This window comes from Monodelphis domestica, chromosome 7 (genome assembly GCF_027887165.1).
Source record: "Monodelphis domestica isolate mMonDom1 chromosome 7, mMonDom1.pri, whole genome shotgun sequence".
Lineage (NCBI taxonomy): Eukaryota > Metazoa > Chordata > Mammalia > Didelphimorphia > Didelphidae > Monodelphis > Monodelphis domestica.
In genome coordinates this window covers 205,803,099-205,818,434 of record NC_077233.1, presented here as the reverse complement: position 1 = coordinate 205,818,434, position 15,336 = coordinate 205,803,099, and positions in this window count along the sequence as shown.

Here is a 15,336-nt window from a genome sequence, read left to right as displayed (position 1 = left end):
TTATTTATCCTGTTGCCTTTGAAAGAGGTATGACATTCCAAAGTCATATTTAAGTGTTAAATCCCAGCACATCAAGACTCAGTAAAATTTGATGCCTTGCATGAGGATGGATCTCTTGTTTGCTTGCTTTATTACACATACTTTATCCATTTATAGATGAACATCTGAGGCCATGGATTTTATGGCTAATTTCTTATTTGATATCATCTCCCATAAAATAATGGTCCTCTCTTCTGTTATACTTTTTCCCACATCGTACCCACTACTCTCTAAAGAACTAGTCTTGGCAGGTTTATGGCAGCAATTTTTTCTCTCCCCCTCCCTTTTCAGTTTAATGTCTTCTTTATTAGATTCAAGATTTGAGACAAATAAGTTTTTATGGGCCCTTGTTAGGTGTGTTTCATCCTGCTATGGTACATAAAACTGAATCTCATTTTTAAACACCATATTCCAATATGTTTTTTTCTTCTGAATTGCCTATCTTCAATTGACAGAAGTAATGAAAGCACTATCTCTGTCCCAAATATGTCTTTCTCTTCTAAATTTCCCATCTTTAATTGGCAAATTAAAGCATATTTCCACCTTGTTTGCTCAGGACTTCAGAATCCTTAACAAAGATTTCTAGTCACCTTCTGTTGATAGAAACAGTGGATAGTGGGCATTAGATTAAAAAAAATGAGGGGATGTTGTTCAAGAATGAAGAATTCCATGCTTGTGAGTGGAGGTAGTTCAATGAAATCAATATAGATTTCCAGTGAAAAGAATAAAGGTCTGCATAGAGAGTTGGGCAGGCTGAAATGGCACACCTGATCCACTCTGTGAATGCTTATGGATGCAGAGGAGAGAAAGTATATTCATTTGTTCAGGTATATTATCTAAATGGTCTTGGGCAAGTTAATTAACTTCCATGGACCTTGGTTTCCTGTAAAATGGAGGAGATAGCACTAGGTGTCCTCTGATGTCATTTCCAATACTCAATCTATGATCCTATGTTTCTAAGGTGATCATTTGTGGATTATAACTGGCCATAAAAGTCAATAGATCCTCCTTGGAGTTAGAAAGAGCAGAACTTAGCACAGTGCATGACACATAGTAGGTGCTTAATAAATGTTAGTGTATTAATTAGACTCTTGAACCCTTGGACTACATTTCCCACAATTCCCTTTTTCCTTTCTTGTATGTGCATCATTACTTTGATTTGGTATTTAGTTCCAGTTCTCTCCGCCTATGCCCTCTTGTCCATGTGGAAGGCTGGGGGAGCTCTCCGTTTCTCTAGTTTTTTACTTTCCCTTTGCTTCATGTTAAATTTAATAAATATTATTAAATATAACACTTGGTAGTATTGAATATTAATTTAAAATTTTACATCGGTCAACTAAATTATTCACTGAATTTGAATCCTATCTTAGATACTAGTTAATGTGACCTTGGACAAGTCACTTAACCTCTCTAATCCTCAATTTCTTCATCTGTAAAATGGATTTAACAACAGCAATTCTCTAACAGAACTGTTGTAAGAATCAGTTTAAAGGAGAGAAAATATGCAATAAAGGACTTTGTAAATCTTAAACTAAATCATGATGATGATGTTAGAGAAAAAGAAAGAAGTGAAACAGATAGTTATTCATGGGAGAAACTTAGGGTAGAGAAAAAGGGATAGATTTGGGACAAAAAGGAGACTGGTTTGCCCATAAGAGACAGCTGGTGATATAGCGGGCAACATACCAGGTCTGGAGTCAGGAAGGACCTGAGATCAAATCTTTCTTCAGGCACTCACTAGTTATGTGACTCTGGTAAGCCACTTAACCTCTTTGCCTCAGTTTCCTCCCCTACAAAATGGGGAAAATAGTAGCACTTAACAGGGTCGTCGTGAGGATGAGTGAAAATTACAGCATGGCGCCTCGTACCCAGCAGGCACCATAAAGATGCTTATTCCCTTCCCACCCTTCCTCAGATGGGACAATTCAGAAAAGAGGGAGGAGAGAGCGTAGAGCAGTTTGGAGTGGGATAGAAGGTGACATGAGCTAGATGGGTACAAGGAGGGAGCGGGAGTCAGACTTGGGCCAAGAGAGGCAGGTCAGGGGAACAGGACTGGAAGAGTCCCTGGAATGGTCAGGAGAGCGGAGGAGGCACGTGTCAGAAGCACTAAGAGCCACTTTCTCCAGCTATAAAATGGAATTATAGTTAATTTTGCACTGACACAGCACTGTGTCATCAGTGAGAATAATACAGTGACACCCCGGGCCTCTGATCTACTGCTCGGCAGTGACAACTCAAAGCCGCTCCCCTGCCCCATCCATCTCAGTGACATCCCCGGGAGGTCAAGAAAGGGACAGCCTCCTCCTCCTTGTTTTATAGGTGGGGAACTTGAGCCCTGGGAGATGACAGGGAGTATCTACCACCCTGCGTCCGCCGAGGCCTTGGCGCCGGCCCCGTATCTCAACTCTAAGTCCTGCCTTTCCCCAAAGGAGTTTTCTCCCGAGGACTGTGCGGGCTGCAGGGATCCTTGATGGAATTCTGTACAGATCCGCCTGGCCCAGCCTGGGCTGCTGAGCCACACAGGGATAACTCACGCCTAGAGCCGAGGATTAAGAAAGGAGACACACGGATGGGCCTACAGCTCCTTTCTCACACAGTTAAACATGGAGCACCCTGGATTGGGAACTTAGCATCGAGTTCAATCCAGCGTGTGTCAGTAGGCAAAACGCTCCACCTCTGTGCGTCTATTTCTCCAGCTGTAAAATGAAGGGGTGGGACTAGATCGGAGGTGTCAAGCCCACAGCAGATGGCCAAACACAGCGCCATGGCAGACCGTCATTAATCCTCACGCGTGCCACCTGAACTGGACGAACGTGGAGTTCCCATTTGGTCTTAGTATGTTGACGTATTAATAAAAATAACTACGTAAACACGTACCGCTTTCTGAGTTCCCAAGTTTCTCAGCCCCCGTGGCCTGCAGGGATTGTTGGGTGGTTCAGTGGCCCTCACTGCTGTTGAGCTTGAAACCACTGGACCCTTGCTATAAGGGCTACTTGGCAGGGGGCTCCAACTGCTTTCAGTGAATTTACCCTCTGTGAATCAGCCAACGCTATAAATTAGGGCTTGATTTATGGTCTTGTTGATTGGCTACACTTAAAGTGATGGCTGGGGAGTGGTGCGGTGGATAGAGCGCTGGGCTTGGAATCAGAAAGACATCTTTCTGAGTTAAAATCCAGCCTCAGACTGTAAAGATTAAAATTTAGGAGTTTGGGGAAACTGAGGCAGGTAGCAATTAGTTTCTCTCTGCAAGGAGTATTATATTTTTTAGAGGTTTATTGAAGATTAAGGATTAAAGAATATACAAGTAAGAAAAGCACATGCTAGGTGGGCCATGAGGCCCACCCAACTCACATCATGAGACGCGTCTGTTTGCCAGCAGAGCCAGGAAGAGAAGAGGGCCCGCCGTGGGCGGAGACCCTCTAAATAATCATTTTTGCTCTAGGCCCAATTGAGAATTCAGGCATGAGATTAGAGGGCATTCTGGGAGCTAGCATGGACTCCTGGGGAATGGAGTCCAGAGTTCAAATCTCAATTTTACAAGACACTTACTAGATAGGTAACCCTAACCCTGTTTGCCTCAGTTTCCTCATATGTAAAATGAACTGGAGAAGGAAATGGCAAATCATGACAGTATCTTTGCCCCAAAAGATTCAGACACAACTAAAACAATTGAACAACAACAACAAAAAGTGATGGAGATAATGTTAATAATGCATATTAGGGAGCAGCTGGGTGGCTCAGTGGATTGAGAAACAGGCCTAGAGATGGGAGGTCCTGGGTTCAAATTTGACCTTAGACACTTCCTAGTTGTGTGACCCTGGGCAAGTCACTTAACTCCAAATCCCTAGTCCTTACCACTCTTTTGCCTTGGAACCAATACATAATATTGACTCCAAGACAGAAGGTAAGGGTTTAATTTAAAAAAAAATAATGCAGATTAAATTTAAAAGTATATTGTATGATACACAAATAACCAAGTGGAATTCCTTGTCAGCTCTGGGATGGGGTTAGGGAAGAAGAGGGGGGGGGGGATCATGAATCATGTAACCATGGAAAAATATTCTAAATAAAAATAAAATAAAATGTCAAAACATAAAAAAAGTATATTGTGGGTTTACTTTTCACTGGATAGTCAGGTGTTAAACATTTACCAGCACACCAGGACTTGCACCTATAAGCCAGGATTCCCCTTGAGTTTATGAGCATGAATTAAGTATAAAACAGAGCCAATCAAAGAGTTTATTTAAAAAGTTTGAAATCACTTTCACTTGGGAGTTGGTAGCAACAGTCAGTGAAGCTTCCTTCAGGAAGGAGGTAGAACTCAAATTGACCCTTAAAGAAAGGAAAGGACATCCATTAAGATGAAGGAGTGAAGTAGATTCAGTAGATTCAGAGCTAGGCCTACAGATGGGAAGTTCTGGGTTCATATGTGACCTCAGACACTTCCTAGCTGTAACCCTGGGCAAGTTACTTAACCCCAATTGTTGGGCACTTGCTGCTCTTCTGCCCTGGAACCAAAACAGTTTTGATTCTAAGAAGGAAGGTAAAGGTTTTAAAAAATGAAAAGATGAAAGATCTTTTTGAGATCCAAATCTCACACTATGATCCTATGCCATGGTAACCGAGTGACCCTGGAGAAGTGGCTTAACTTCCCAGGGATTCCAAATATCTCTCCAACAAAGAGAAAGGAATGATCAGCTTATGTAGAAGTAGTTACTCAACAAGTGCTTTCCTACATCAATGATTTGAAAAAAGAAAAAAAAAAGAGGATGCAGCCAAGATTAGAAGGAAAACTGGGGAAGGAGTAGGAATTTTATATCATTTCACTGATAAGTACCCATTTCTCAAATATATAAAAACTTGAGTAAAATTCATAAGAATATGAGTCACTTCTTATTTGATGGTCAAAAGAATATGAACAGGCAATTTTTCAGAAAAAGAAATCAATGTTATCTGTAGTCATATGAAAAATGCGCTAACACATTATTGATAAGAAACATGGAAATTAAAAGAAGTTTGAAGTGCCATCTCATATTTATCAGATTGGTTAACATGATAGAAAAGAAAAATGACAAATATTGGAATACATGTGGGAAAATTGGGACACTAATGCATTATTGGTGAAGTTGCAAACTGATCTAGCCATTCTGCAAAAGAGTTTGGAACTGTGCTCAATGGACTGTAAAATTATGTATACCATCTGAACAAGGAATATCACCACTAGATTTATACCCCAAAGGGATCAAATATGAAGAAGAAGGATCTATTTGTACAATGATATTTATAGCAGCTCTTTTCATAGTGGCAAAGATTTGGAAACTGAGAAGATGCCCATCAATTGGGGAAATGCCTGAACAAGGTAGTATATGATTGTGTTTGGAATACTATTGTGTTCTAAGAAATAATAAGCAGGGTGGTTTCAGAAAAAATCTGATAAGATTTTCATAAACTGATATAAAGTGAAATGAGCAAAATCAAGAGAATATTGTGCAAAGTAACAGCAATATCCTATCTTTGTACATATCAATTGTGAATGACTTGAATATTCTTAACAATACAATGATCCAAGACAATTTCAAAGGACTCATGATGAAAAATATATTTACCCATTACAAAAAGAACTTATGGAGTCTAAATACTGATCAAAACATATTTTTTTTTCCTTTTTTAGTCTGTGTTTTCTTCACAACATGACTAATATGGAAACATATTTTGTATGCCTGCACAAGTATATGAAATTGCCTGTTATCTCAGGAAGGGGTCAGAAGAGAATAGGGGGGAGAGAATTCAGAGCTTAACATTTTAAAAAATGAATGTTAAAAACATTTTTACATGAAATTGGGAAAAAATTAAACTTGAAAAATTAATAAAAGAAAAAGTAACAGCATAATTGTTTACTCAGTTTTCTTTCTTTTAGTTTTCCTTATGGTAATTCCATTCGCCAAGTTCTTCTGTCTTCAAATTAAAACAAAAGTAAACTTTTGCAGGGGCAGGTAGGTAGAGTAGTAGATAGAACACTGTCCCAGGAATCCACAAGTCTCATCTTCATGGGTTCAAATCCAGATAATTAATACCTTTGTGACCCAGGGAAAATCATTTAATCCTATTGTCTCGATTTCCTCATCTGTAAATTGAACTGGAGAAAGAAATAGTAAAGCACTTCAGTATCCTTGCCAAGAAAACCCCAAATAGGTTTATGGAGGGTAAGAGCTGTCTGAAATGACTAAACAATAATATCATTGTGTGGAGAAAAATACACTGAATAGAGTAGAAGTGTCACCATGGTACAAGGATCCTGTTTCTGGCTTTGACACTTAGTGATAGGATGGATGGATGGCCTTAGATAAGTAACTTCAATGGTCTGGACACCAGTGTCTTAACCTGTGAAATGAGGGGTTTGTATAAAATGACCTCTGAGAGGTAAAGTGCCATCCAGCTCATATTCTCCAAGTTTATTTGTTTGGGTAGCCATTCCTGAGGTCCAGGAATTTTAAGAGTCTTTCTGAGAAGTAGTAACCAGAAGGTATTTCTGCCTAATTAACAATTTCTACCTTACAATTATAGCTGAAATCAGTTCATTGTATTCCATTGAAAATATTACTGACCATTCCTATTTTTATTCTGAATTCACTCCTTCCTTCCCACATATATATGCTCTTAGATGTCATTTAAGTGTCTTAATGTTTTTAACAGTTGGCAGAGTCAGCTAGGTTGAAAAACCTTAATTTATGTTTTCATATTTACTTACTTTGGCTTCGACAGGCCGGCTAAATCTTGTGAGAGTAGCTATCGGGTCGTTGTCGACCCCTGGTGAACCAGGGCTTTGCTTACACAGCATGTGAAGACTGCTTCAGCTGAACAGATGGAAGAAACCAACAAGAAGGTTCAATGGCTGAGATGGCGACGCAGCAAGGCATTGTGGAGTGCTTAGGGCATGTTGGAGCACAAAGGACAACATGGCCATCCAATGCAGCTGAGGAAGTCTCCAGGTGTAACGACTTTTCGTGCCACTGGACCCAGGCTTCCAATGCCCAGAGAGTGGGACTGTCTCTGTGCATCGACTTTTCCATTTAAATCTCCTTCATGCAGAAGTGTCTTTGTGCATACTCATCTATCATAGATGAAAGTGCACAAAGACAATCGTCATCCTCAGTTACCGAGAGACTACTACTATACTATACTATATCCAAAATGTGGCTTCTTGCCCACTGCCCTAAGAGAAATAAAAACATCTCTTCCCTGACCCCAGTAATATTGTGAAATCTGACTCTGAAACACTTCATTCCTAAAATAATTTTAAAACATCTCATTACTCTAATATGTATAGCTTTGTAATTTTATCTCAAGGTACACACTGAAATTGGCATTTAAATGTCATAATATTCTGATTAATATTAGTTGCAGAGATAATTAACCCAAGTACCAAAAAATGCTGGGGAAAGAAGAACCAACAATTCCTATATAAAATATTCCATTAAAAACTACCTGTGATCCAATTCCAGGGAGTCTTCTTTCTAAACCCAGTCCTTTTTGTTATTTAAGTAAAGAGTAAAATATCTTTAAAAAAAAAGATTTTTCTCCCTGGCATTTGTTAAACAGTCTGCTAAAATGGAAGGGATACTTGTCTTTGAATCTGTGGGTCGCGGTTCAGATCCCAGTTCTGTTTAATAACAGCACCTACCTCCCAGGGTTGTGGTGAAGATCAAATGAAAAATATTCATAAAGTACTTAGCACAGTGTTTGACACTTAGTTGACACAAATCTCTCCTTCTATGCTTTTTTCCTTCCTTCTACCATTATTTTTCCTTCTTTCCTTACTTTTAACCTTTTCTCCTTCCTTCCCAACTTTCTTCTCTTCTTTCTTCCTTTCCTCCTTTCTTTCTTCCCTTTCATCTTTCCTTTCTTACTTCACTTCTTTTTTCATTCTTCCTTCCTTTCTTATTCCCTTTCTTTCTCTTTCTTTCTTTCTTTCTTTCTTTCTTTCTTTCTTTCTTTCTTTCTTTCTTTCTTTCTTTCTTTCTTTCTTTCATGAACTTCTTAATCTTTGAAAAAATATGACCCAAAAATTTAAACTGAAAAATGTTTTTTTTTTTTAATAAAGTGTATTCATAAAAGGGAATCTATAGAGAGAGATCTATGGGAACATATGCTTATAGCTGTCTTTTATGACTCAAAATGGGAAAGGAGAATGGCATAGTGGGATTTCAATTTACATTTAGCTGATTTATTTATACATTAAAATACATATCCACCAGGATATTACCACTTCTACTTCACACAAGAAGCAAGAGATGGGAAACTGAGAGTTTGCACAATCTCACACATCCTTGGGTGTGATCCATTACCAAATGGGGTATATATTGGACAGGATTGATTTGGCTGGTGTATGGAAACTCCCTCTGGCCTTTTTAACTTAAAATCTTAAAGAGTTACCTAGGACACTGAATGGGTAAGTGATTTTCCTGGAGTACATATTGATTATTTATTAGAGATAAGACTTGAACTCAGGTTTTCTTCACTCTTAAGATGGTTCTTTACTTACTATATCATTCTGACACTTACCTAGGTTAAAAAGGAGAAGTCAAAATTGTAATGAAATGATAGGTAGTTGACTCATGCTGACCTGGAGTCATGAAGACCTGAATTCAAATCCTGATTTTAACAATTAGTAGCTATGTGAATCCAGACAAGTCACTTAGTCATTCTATGCCTGTTTCCTCACCTATAAAATTAGGGGGTTGGGCCTAAGAAGGACCCTTTTTATCTATGAAGCAATGAAGATAATGAAATACATTTACATGTTGCTTTTGTCCACCAATTATTATCCTATTATGATACTTCATCACAGTATAGATATGATTCCATATCCTCAGAAGATTTACCTACATTTTTTGGAAAGACAAATTGCCCTGAAATCAGAGGACTTGGGTTCAAATCCCACATCAAATTTGTATGAACTTGAGCAAATCACTTAACATCCTTGGCCTCATTTGATTCATATATCAAATGAGGGAACTGGTCTTTGAAGCTACTTCCAATCTGATATCTTATGACCTGATAAGTTCTACAAATGTTGAAAAGCCCTTGAGTAGTGACTTTTTGGTGGACTGTTTATCCTCTCCCAGGATGTGTCTAGCTAAATATTGGGAAGCTTATCGCAAGAAGCTTTGTCAATAAGTGAAAAATGGAAGCTCGTGAAATCGATGAAAATATACAATGGATTTCACTACTATACTTTCTCATTCATGGTGAACAAGTTGGAAATCGTGTTTCAGAAGCAAGAATAAGTCATAATTTTAAATATAGTTACATCTTTTTGTTAAATCATGCTTCTCTAATGGGAGGAAAGGAGTGAGAAAGGGAGTTAACTGGTATTTTAAAGTAACAAGCAATTTTTTAAACAGTGAATGTCAAAAAAAGTGCTAAACATTTCATCATTCTGGCCAAAACTTCTATCTTAGTATCATTTTTAGGATATAAGAGCAGCAAAGGCTAGGCAGTTGGGATTAAGCATCTTGCCCAGGGACATACAGCAAGGAAGTGTCTGAGGCCAGATTTGAACCCTGGTCCTTCCAACTTCAGGTCTACTGTTCAATCCATGACTTTGCTACCTAACTACCCCTAGCCAGGAGTTCTTAATGTGGGGTTGATGGATTTTTAAAAAGTTTAGATAACTAAATTTCAATATAATTTTTTTCCTTTGAAATCCTACATATTTTTAAGCATCAAATAAATTATTCTATAAAGGAATCCATTGATTTCATTAGACTGCCGAAGGGGTCCAACACACCAAAAAGGTCAGGAACGTCTGGATTAGACCCTCTGTAAATGATAACTTAATTGACAGTGCTATCGATATTTTTGTCAAATGACCAGTGACATAATACACTAATGAAAGAATTGAAACATGTCTTTATTATTATTCTCACCACAAGTGAAATGAGAAATAATAGTTGTAGTTAATTAAGGACTCAGAGGTACTCTCTAGAGAAATTAATAACGGAGTTCAATAAATCAATAAGCATCTATTAAATATTTAGAGCTAGGCCTGGATTTGTGGGAATCCTTCTGAAGAGTTCAAATTATTCAAAGTTATCATTTTGTAAAATACGGTTCTACTTTATGGAAATATTCAGTGCAAATTTGCATAATGTGACCACTTGGAGGAAGGGGAAAGGCGTTCATTATTTTCATTAATGGCAAACTATCTATATGACCTATAAAGCACTGTTCTGAGTCCTAGAAATGAAAAAAAAAATGTGTGGAGTGGAATGGGAAAAGGAATCTCTGTCTTAATAGGATTTACATTCTCATGAGTGGACAACATACATATTTGTATACAAGACACATGCTAAGGAGACTGTAAAAGGAATCATGCAAAAGCTAAGGGAGCTAAAGGAAGCTACCAGGTAGATGAGGAGGGAGAGCATTTAAGGCATGCGGGACACCAGTGCAAAGGCAAGAAGACAAGAGACAGCTTGTGTGATGAGAGAGTGAATGTACCTTTCTCTCTGTTCTCTTCCCAGCTATAACATTTTCTTTCTCCCTATCCATCACTCTTTCCTCATCCAGTACTTTTGCCCATGGGTTTAGGGTTCATGAATCCTTATGGGGTCCATAAATAGATTTCAAAAGGTCCATGAATTTTGATGGGAAAAACCACATCTAAATTTTCACCAATATCTAACTGAAATTTAACGTTTTCTTATGAATGTTGGCAAAAAAAAAATGTTATTCTGAATCCACAATCTGCTCCAGACTGCCAGAGGGGTCCATAGTAACCAAACAAAAGGTTTGAATCCTTGATCTACTCTAGCTTCCTCATTTTAATATGAGGAAATTGAAGGAAAATTTTTACAAGGACTTGCTATACTACAGATTGGAGAGTGGCTATGGTTTTCTGAAGGATACTGTGACAAGGAAATCACTTTAAAAGACTGATATATATTAATTTAAGGTCGCCAAGGAATTCAGCTATGTAATTCCTAAATGAAAACTCAAGTCAGCAGTCAACCTTTTATGGAATTTAATTACAAACAGGAAGAAGAAAGGTATGAGAGAGAGAGAGAGAGAGAGAGAGAGAGAGAGAGAGAGAGAGAGAGAGAGAGAAAGGGGAGAGAAGGGAATAGGGCTTAAATGCCCCCTCTGTTTAGGCTGGGCCAAAAGGCCCAAGCCCTTAGATAGCTGAGGCAAAGAAAAGAGATCAGTCCCTATCACTCACGTGACCAAAATGGAGAAACAGTCTCAGGGGCCTCCACCTCCAGCTTCCTTCAGAGCAACCTTCTCAGAGCACCACCTCTCAGAGCAAAACCTCTCCAACCAACCACTCTCAGTCTTCAGACCCCTCTATCTTTAAGGAACCCATCCAAGTTCCCTCCCCTCAGTTCTCACATCTACCAATCACTGTCCATGTCTTCCCTGTGCCAATGGTGGCTCTAGCTTAACCCAGGACCACCCAGAAGTCTGTGGCTTTGCACATGTCTGTTGAAGGTCATATTCTCAAATAATTAAATCTTGATCCTTTGCAACAGCCCTTCCTAAATCCTGTTACCCTGAGTAGGGTGGAGATTAGAATAATTAAATTTTGATCTATGCTGTAGCCCTTCCTAAATCCTGTTAGGACTGAGTAGGGTGTAGATTGTAATTTCCAAGACCTGTTTCTGTCATTCCAAGTATCTCTATTGTATCAATTCTAAAATCAATCATGACTCAAAGAACTTCCTGTTCTATGCTTAAGCATAGGTCCAAGCCCTTTCCATTGTTCAGCAAAAGGTTTCTGTCCTAAAGTAATCTCAAGAAGGGAGGAGGAGGAACCTCCCTTGCCAATGGGGTTCACATTCCAATGGTGAAATTTCCAACATTTATAAGTCTAAGAAATTTTAAGGTTTACAATACCCAGGCAGTAAACATCAGCAGTCGGATTTGAACCTGGGTCTTTGGAATCTAGACTCAATGTTCTTTTTGTTACATTCACTGCTTTGATACAAAGTGACTTAATATAAAGGTAGACACAAGAAAAAATGATGGAAATTCTATTAGAAAAATGTGATTTCAAGTGAAAAAATGAAAGAGGTTTACTTACTTTTATGAAGGCAGGAAAAAGGCTACATTAAGTGATTACTATATGCCATGCCCTGTGCTCAGCACATTAGAACTATTAACTCACATGATTCTCCCAATATTTCTGGGACTTAGGTGTTATTATTTCCATTTCACAGATGAGAAAACAAAGGCAAACCTAGGGTAATCAACTTACCCAGGGTTACACAGCTAGTAATTTCTGAGACCAGATTTGAATTTAAGCCTTCCTGACTCTGTACCCATAGATCAATCCACTGTGCCATCTATCTACTTCAGTTGACCCATCTTGGCAAGAAGTAATCCAGTATTTTGAAAGGCCACACCAGATGACTATAAATTCTGATAGGTCTCATCAAATTAAATTATTCCTGGAAATAATTTGCAATCCCCATGCTCTAAAGGTTTGGAATATGGACTAGGCAATAGGCTATATTTCCAGCACTCAAGGACAACTCTATCAAGTTTAGAGATGCTTATCACCCTATTAGCTACAGGGTGATGAATTTTTCAGCCAAAGTAATTCCTTCACAGAAAGACTATGGTCTATATGGAAGAAGGAACTTCACTGATGAAATCACACATCCTAGAAGTAAGGAAGAAGTTGATACTAAATGGGAATTTGGGGAGCGTTTTATGGAAGCCACAGATAATAGACAAAAGCCAGCAGACAATACAGAAAGTTTAGAAACTCTGAAGTGTATACAATATATATATATATATGTATATACATATATATATACACATTTACATATACACACACATATATATATAGTATGCAATCAACATATTTTATCTTTTAATACCATAAATATATACAATTGCTTTTTTAAGGTTAAAATAAGTAGAAAGTTAAATGTGAAAAGAATGTGAAAGTCAGTTGATGATACACAAAAGCTAAAAATGTAGTTATCTTTACAAGTATAGTAATTCATAAATGCATAAAATGTATGTACTGTTATGTATAATATTTCCTGTACAGTATATTCAGGATTATTCTCCTCAAATTTCTTTCATTTTAAGATATTTTCATATTTTTATTTCCTTTTCAGACATTTTACTTAACATTGATGTATTTATAGCCTATAACAAAAAACATAACCAAAATTTCACAATAATAGTGTACTGTAAACATCCCTAAACAAAAGAAAAAAAGAACAAATAATTTGGACTTCTTCTTTGATATGAAAGGAGGGCCAAAAGATTTTACACCGATTTTCCAGATCATGGGGATACCATAGTCCTAACTAATCCCCATGAAGAAGGGATAGCTGTATATATAGTTAACTGTGATTATTGTGGTTCAGCCGTTTTCAGTTGTGTGCAATTCTTTGTGATCTCATTTAGGGTTTTCTTGACAAATACACTGGAGTAGTTTACCATTTCCTTCTCCTTTTATAGATGAGGAAATTGAGACAAACAGGATTAAGTGACTTGCCCAAGATCACACAGCTAATAAGTGTTTGAGGCAAGACTTGAACTCAGGAAGAATGTGTCTTCCTGAATCTAGGCTTGGCACTCTGTCTACTGCACCATCCATAATCATTGTATTAGAGAGTTATGTTCAGAAAACAGAAAACAGTGCTCCTGAAAGTCCAAATTTGTTTTCATGTGTAATTTAAATAAAATATGGAATATAGAAAAATACAATAAAATGAAATGTCAGTATATAAAAAAACAGGATTACTCTACAGATAGAGAGCAGAAACTTTTTTTTAAGTATTCAACAAAGCCTTAAAATATATTATCCTTCCTTTTTTATTTTTAATTTTTAAAAAATCACCACTTGGTGGTTTCTTGGTAAGGTGGGTGCTGAGGGAAGGGTTGGGGAGTGGGCAGAGATCAAGTTTACAGCTGAGTAATCGGGGCCTGTCCAGTACAATCTTCCGCTGGCACTCCGAATGTCAGTTCAATGATTCACATCCATCTTTTCTCTCTGGAGAGGAGTCTTCTTGTCAGCAATAGCATTTCAAGGAGATATTGCTCAGATAGTGTTCATTTTTATAGAAAAGGATGAGATACATAAGAATTGTCATGAGTGAAAGAGCTCAGATCAACCAGTACTTCGCCATAACGGGAGCTAATTCAAAACAGACATTCATCACCTTTATCACTTGGCCCAAGAGTCTCTCAATGCCACGGAATCGGTTGGCAACAACAGGAGAGGGGGCAGGGGGAACAGCAAAGCACAATACAACCGCTTCAGTAACCCTTGGATTATTTGCTAATGTTTTATGCCTGGTGCAGTCCACGTATAATTCTACTTCCAATATCCCTTCTCCTGAAATATGTCGCATTGGGTGTTAATGTAAGACGTGTAATCTATAGACCTCTGACAAGAGATACTTACTGGAAGCTGCATTGTCTTCTGTTCCTTGGAAACATTTGTGCTAACTTTCCTCTTGTATATCTGCACAAGAGAATAATATTTGTTCTCATCCTATTCCCAAGAATAATTTAATTGGTTTTTTTAAGTCTTTCAGAGGGAAAAGTAATAATAATACAGGTAATCAAAGCATGAAGCAAGGTTCAATTTCACTCCCATTCCCCAAGATTACTCCCAGTGTAATGTATGCCGAGAGGGACTAATTCAATAGATAAACCCAACAACAATGCTATATATTAGGAACATTCAAAACAACATTAGTTTGCAAATCACTCCTGAGCCTTAATGAAATCCTTCCTATTAATGGAATATAGAACTTAAGATGACTTCTTTGAAGAATATGATCTTGTCTGTGTAGATTAAGATATTCCCCATGCTAGTTGTCAGGGAGAATTCATTTATAATATTATATATTAAAAAAAAAGAAAGCTGCAGCAGTCCCTCCTCCGAGAGGACTTTTTATGGATGCATTAGCCAAGCTCTACAGTTAAAACCTAGGTTAACACATCAGATTCAAAATAAATAACAAGCAAGAGAATGACTTCCTGTTCTCAATACTTTTCAGCTCAAATTTAAAACAATATTTTCATACAAAGGTCCTTCTACTCTACTATCCTTGCATTCTTTTCACTATTGAAGATGCTGCTGTTGAGTCGTTTCCAATGCTTCATGACCCCATTGGGTTTTGGTTTTTTTTGGCAAAGATACAAAGAGTGGTTTCCCATTTCTTTCTTCAGCTTATTTGACAGATAAGGAAACTGAGGCAAACAGGGTTAAGTGATTTGCCCAGAGTCAGATGCTGATAAGTGTCAGAGACCAGATTTGAACTTGTG